General features: G+C 40.0%; 1 non-coding gene across 1 annotated transcript; it reads right to left on the bottom strand.

Moving 5' to 3' along the window:
- Window positions 1-413: 413 nt before the first annotated feature.
- On the bottom strand, window positions 414-520 carry LOC121432761. The gene has a single exon (XR_005972217.1). It is a non-coding gene; the product is annotated as a U6 spliceosomal RNA (small nuclear RNA).
- Window positions 521-6557: the final 6037 nt, after the last annotated feature.

Raw genomic sequence — 6557 nt, 5'->3', positions numbered from 1 at the left:
TTCTTAAGTAAAACAGGTGACAAGGACTGCCCGTCTTTTTATCCTGGAAAATTTTGTTTTCTCCATTTATAGTGAATGAAAGTTTGGCTGAATATAGTAGTCTGGGCTTGCATCCGTGGTCTCTTAGTTTTTGGAGAACATCTATCCAGGACCTTCTGGCTTTCATGGTTTCCATAGAGAAGTCAGGTGTAAGTCTGATAGGTTTACCTTTATAAGTCACTTGGCCTTTTTCCTTTGCGGCTCTTAATATTCTTTCTTTATTCTGTATATTTTATGTTTTGATTATTATATGGCGAGGGGATGTTTTCTTTTGATCCAGCCTATTTGGTGTTCTGTATGCTTCTTGAACCTTCATAGGTACATCTGTCTTCAGGTTGGGAAAGTTTTCTTCTATAATTTTATTAAGTATATTTAAAAATATGGAACGCTTCACGAATTTGCGTGTCATCCTTGCGCAGGGGCCATGCTAATCTTCTCTGTATCGTTCCAATTTTAGTATATGTGCTGCCGAAGCAAGCACTAACATGCTGTTTTTTATGAAATTTAGAGGCTTGTAGCACACTACCAATCAATAATAGATCAATTTCTGCATTACCTTGTGCTAGAGGACCTGGCAGACCCGTATGGGATCGGATGTGTGTTATGTACATAGGGCAAAGCCTGTTCCTGATCAAATCTTGAACCTGGAGGAACAATGAGGTTAGTTCAGTATCATCAGGTATAAATTCAGCAGTTTCAATATGTAAAATAACTCTTTCTGCGTATTGTGAATCAGTGACTATATTAATAGGTTCTTTTAAATCCCTTAGCACCATAAGAATGACATATAATTCCGCCTTCTGGACAGAATTATATGGACTTTGTTCCACCTTACCCAAGTCTTCTGATTTGTAACCTGCTTTCCCTGATTTATTGGCATCAGTATAGAATGTACGGGCTCCAGTTATTGGAGCATCACGGACGATTCAAGGAAGGATCCAAGAAGTTCTCTTTATGAAGTTAAGCCTCTTGCTTTTTGGATATTTGTTATTAATGTCTCCCAAAAAATTAGCACAAGCTCTTTGCCATGGTTCATTATCTTCCCATAATTTCTTTAGTTCATCAGCAGTGAAAGGCACTATAATTTCTGCTGGGTCTATGCCTGCTAGTTGACGAACTCTCAGCTTACCTTTTATAATTAACTCAGAGACTTTTTCCACATAAGTTTTCAGTTTCTTACTTGGTTTATGTGGTAAAAAGATCCATTCCAAAATAATATCATCTCTCTGCATTAAAATTCCTGTAGGAGAAATTTTTGATGGTAGTATGACGAGAATACAATCGAGCTCTGGATTCACCCTGTCCACATGTGCCTGTTGTAATTTTTCCTCAATCATTGTCAGTTCCTCTTCTGCCTCAGCTGTTAATTCTCTGGGACTGTTTAAATCTTTATCACCATCCAAGGTTTTGTTCAAATGGATTATTAGATCAGGTGTTATTCCAATAGCTGGTCGTAGACTGGAAATGTCTCCTAACAGTCTTTGAAAGTCATTAAGAGTCCGTAGGCGATCTCTCCTAATTTGTGCTTTTTGTGTCTTAATTTTTTGCAAACCTATTTTATAACCTAAATAATTAACAGAATCTCCCTTCTGAATCTTTTCAGGAGTGATTTGCAATCCCCATTTAGGTAAAAGTATCATTATTTCTTCAAACAGTCTGTTCAAGGTACCCATGTTTGATTCGGATAACAAAATGTCGTCCATGTAATGGTATACTATAGATTTGGGAAATTTCTTGCGTATTATTTGCAATGGTTGGTTCACAAAATATTGGCACAGGGAGGGGCTTTTTAACATACTCTGGGGGAGAACGGTCCAGTGGTACCTCCTCGAAGGTTGAGAATTGTTATAAGTAGGCACTGTGAAGGCAAATTTTTCTCTATCTTCTTTTTGCAAAGGTATAGTGAAAAAACGATCCTTTAAATCAATAACTATGAGAGGCCATCCTTTTGGTAATAAAGAGGGCAAAGGAATTCCAGATTGCAGAGGGCCCATAGGTTGAATAACCTTGTTGATGGCCCTGAGATCTGTCACCATTCTCCATTTACCTGATTTTTTCTTAACCACAAATACAGGAGAATTCCAAGGGCTGGTAGATTCTTCTATATGTCCAGCATCTAATTGTTCTTGTACCAGCTGTTCTAAAGCCTGTAACTTTTCCTCAGCTAAAGGCCATTGCTTTGTCCATATTGGTTTCTCAGTCAACCATTTTAGAGGCAAGGCTGTTGGTATCTCTGAAGGGACATCAATTGCTTGTTCTTATACAGCCCGAATGGCCGGTTTTCTCCATTTGTAATATCTTTTAATATTATTCTCAGAAATATAGGCTCTAGAAGTAGCAGGAATGTTAATTTCGGTATTCCATTGTTGTAATAGGTCATGACCCCATAAATTCATTGCGATATTGACTACATATGGCTTTAATTTTCCTATTTGTCCCTCTGGCCCTATACATTCAACCCATCTCGTGCTCTGCCTTACTCGAGATAGGGTTCCAATTCCCAGGAGCTGAACATTTACATTCTGAAGAGGCCAATACGGATGCCAAGATTCTGGGGTAATGATACTTACATCAGCACCTGTGTCCAGCAGGCCAGTAATAAAAATGCCATTTACACACACTCTCAGTTTAGGTCTTTGATCATTTATAGAAGTTTGCCAAAACACACATAACTTATCTTTCTGATAATTGTTGCTTGTAACAGTAGGCATGGGGCTTCCTAATAGTCCTGATGAGGCACGTTCTCTGCAGAAACTGGAAATGACTGAACCATGTTTGCCATGGGGGCCTGTGAGGCCCCCCCTCTCACATTTCCCGACTGTATCAGGTTGCCTTGTCTATCTCTTGAAGACCTGCATTCATTCGTCAAATGTCTGCCTTTTCCACATCTTCTACATAAATCTGAAGGCTGAGTCCTCCTATTTCTGTTATTTCTAGAAGATTCATTATTATTATTATTTCTGAAAGATGCATTATTATTTTTGTTATTATTTCTGAAAATCCGTTGTCTACAATTCCTTTTCATATGACTCATTTCGCCACAATTAAAACATTTGGTATTCTGGTGTCTCCTTTTACCATTGGAAATTGCTTCTTCTACCCATGCTTCAGTGCCATAATCAAATGTATCAACATTTAGTGTATGCAAGACCCATTCTTCCAAGGGCACTGATCTGAGCTTTAAAGGCCCCAAAATCCTTTTGCATTCCACATTTGCATTTTCATAAGCCAAAGACTCAATCATTATACATCTTGCTTCTGGGTCAGATATCCCTATTTGTACAGCCTTAGTTAATCTTTGTAAAAAAGTCACTAAAGGGTTCTCTCTGACCCTGTTTAACTCTGACAAATGATTCCATTCTCTGTCCTGGGTCTTGTACCCTGTCCCAAACCCTTAAGGCTGCTGTAGTACACATGGAGAGTGTGTTTTCATCCAAATTAGCTTGTTCCTGAGGGTCGGAAAAGAGCCCTTCACCTAGAATTTGATCTAGGGAAATGTCAATTCCCTTTGCTTTTTCCTGCTGTTCTAAGAGTCTAGCCTCTTGCCTGAATAAGCATTGCCACTTCAATTGCAGTCCACTCTCAAGTACTGCAGAGCTCAGCTGGAGCCAGTCCGAGGGGGTTGCTCTGCTTGTCGTGGCCCAAGATCTTAGCATCTCTTTAACAAAAGAGGCTTGCATCCCAAAAGTCATGACAGCCTGTTTAATTTCCTTGAGGTCATTCATACGGACAGGCTCCCATGTATCCTCCTTGATGACCCTAGGGTTTCTGGAACCAATCACCGTCTCTGTTGCTATTACTGGAAAGGCAGGTAGAGCTGTAGGTAGAGCTTTGTGGAAATTGTCCTGGAGAGATTTACCCACAGATGTAGTTAAAATTTGCCTTTCTACCCTTTGCTCTTCTTCATCAGAATTTAGAAATTCCTCAATCTTTTCAATTCTATTCACCATTGCCTTCTGCAATGTCTGAATCTCCTGTCCAGAATTATGTTCCAAAGCCTTCACTGAGGACTCTAAAGTATGAAGTTTGTTCGTTAGAGATAACATCTCATCTTTGGACATAATTTTTATGGCATAAACCGTACCTTCTTGTATTGACAATCTTTCCATCAATCTGTCATAAGCTTTAGACAAAATCCGATTGTCACATTCAGCAGTTTTGATTCTCTCAGTTAATGTTTCATTTCCTACAGAAAGGGACTGAAGCTTACAATCCAAATCAACTGTTCCCTCTTCCATAGTAATGAATTTCTCCTTAATATCAGCCACTAATGTTTCAGTTCCTACAGAAAGGGACTGAAGCTTACGATCCAGATCAGCTGTTCCCTCTTCCATAGTAATGAATTTCTCCTTAACATCAGCCTGGAGAACTTCAAACTGACTCTCAATTGTTTTTAAGCGTTCAATCTCTGCCTTAAGAATCCTAGATTCGTCTTGTAAAGACTTTATCATATTTCTATTATCAAACCATTTAGTGGCAATGAAAACTACGAATCCCAGAAGGATCCATAGATGTGGGGTGATAGACACCTCTTGTAAAATCTCCCACACGGTACAATTAAAAAAACTGTTAAATTCTTGAATACTAACGTGTTCAGACATTTTATTTATAAAAGAAATTTTTTTTTACCTGCAATGATCGGTTCCTGCCTGTGATGGTCTCTGTGTTTTTGGAGCCTGTCCTGGAACTAGCTCTTGTAGACCAGTCTGGCCTCGAACTCACAGAGATCCGCCTATCTCTGCCTCCCAAGTAGTGGGATTAAAGGCGTGCGCTACCACCGCCTGGCTGGCCTCAAACTCACAGAGATCCACCTGCCTCTGCTTCCCAAGTGCTGGGATTAAAGGCGTGCGCCACCACTGCCCGGCCAAGTCACTTTGTATCAGACCAAATCTGCCGCTGTGACAGCTTTTGTTGCAAAACCGCAGGTACTTGAGCTTCTGCTAATTCAGGCAGTGGGGTTCTGCTGCAAACTTAGCCAAGGCAGGCAGAATGGGCCTGTGTGGCTGAGTATGTCTCGGACTTGGCACTGGGGCCGGAGTCATGAACTAAAAAACAGCACCCAGGAGGGTGCTGTGTTAGCTAGCGGGCTACCTGCTTGAGTCGAGGGGCAAAATAGCCCACGTTGGATGCCAAAATGTAACGGCGTAAACAAATGCAGACAGATTGTAAAAATGTATATAGCTTTAATGGTGAAATAGACTTACAGAACCACCATTCCCGCGGAGACCAGGAAAGCAGAAAGGGATGGCTGGGAGCAGCTTGCCAAATTTATAGGCCAACATTAGCCCGAGGCGAACATGCCCCCTAAGGGGCGGGACTTATCCCTACAGACATGTGTTCTACAGATGCTAAAGGACCACAGATGGCCAGCCCAGGCTACTTTGCTCAGCAAAACTTCCAATCACAATTCATGGAGAAAACAAGAAAATCTGTGATGAAACCAAATTTTTAACAAATATCTATTTATAAATTCAGACATTCAGAAGATACTAGAGGGAAACTTCCAACCTAAAAAGGTTAACCACTCCAAGAAAACAGAGGGATTAAATAATCCCAGACCAACAAATCAAGAGTGAAAACACACACACATACACAGTAACAAAGTAACAAGTAACAAGAATTAATATACACCACCCGTTGATATCATTCAACATTAGTGTTCTCAATTCCCCAATAAAAAGACTCAAACTAATAGAATGTATGCAAAAACAGATTCTATTTTTCTGCTACATGCAAGAAACACACATAACAGAAAGAATAGACATCACCTCAGTGTAAAAGAATGGGAAAAAATATTCCAAACAAATTAACTAAGAAGGAAAATGGTGTCGCTGTCGTAAAACTGACAAAAATGACCAAAATCAAGCCCAAACTAATCAGAAGCTATACAGGATACTACATCTGCATCAAAGGAAAAACTCTGATAAGAAAACATTGCAATTCATAACATCAATGCAACACACAAAAGGGCATCCAAGTTTGTAAAGGAACCACTACAACAGCTTTAATCACATGTTGATCTTCACACTGTGATATTGAGAGACTTCAGTTACCCCACTCTATCCAACACCAGATCACCCAAACAGAACCTAAACAAAGAAATGCTTGAGTTGATAAAATGGGGCACTGAGCTGAACAGAAAATTCTCAACAGAAGAACTTCAAATGGCCAAAAGACACTTAAGGTCATGCTCAACTTCCTTAGCAATCAGGGAAATGCAAATCAAGACAACTTTAATATACCATCTTACACCTGTCAGAATGGCTAAAATAAAAAACACCAGTGATAGCCTTTGCTGGAGAGGTTGTGGAGAAAGGGGTACACTCATCCATTGCTGGTGGGAATGCAAACTTGTGCAACCACTTTGGAAAGCAGTGTGGCGGTTTCTCAGGAAATTCGGGATCAACCTACCCCTGGACCCAGCAATACCACTCTTGGGAATATACCCAAGAGAGGCCCTATCATACAACAAAAGTATATGCTCAACTATGTTCATAGCAGCATTGTTTGTAATAGCC

Source organism: Microtus oregoni, unplaced genomic scaffold (genome assembly GCF_018167655.1).
Source record: "Microtus oregoni isolate MIOR12 unplaced genomic scaffold, Mior012 000035F_ref0000213, whole genome shotgun sequence".
Taxonomy (NCBI): Eukaryota; Metazoa; Chordata; class Mammalia; order Rodentia; family Cricetidae; genus Microtus; species Microtus oregoni.
Note: the sequence above shows the minus strand (reverse complement) of the source record. Positions and strands in the feature narration are given on the sequence as shown.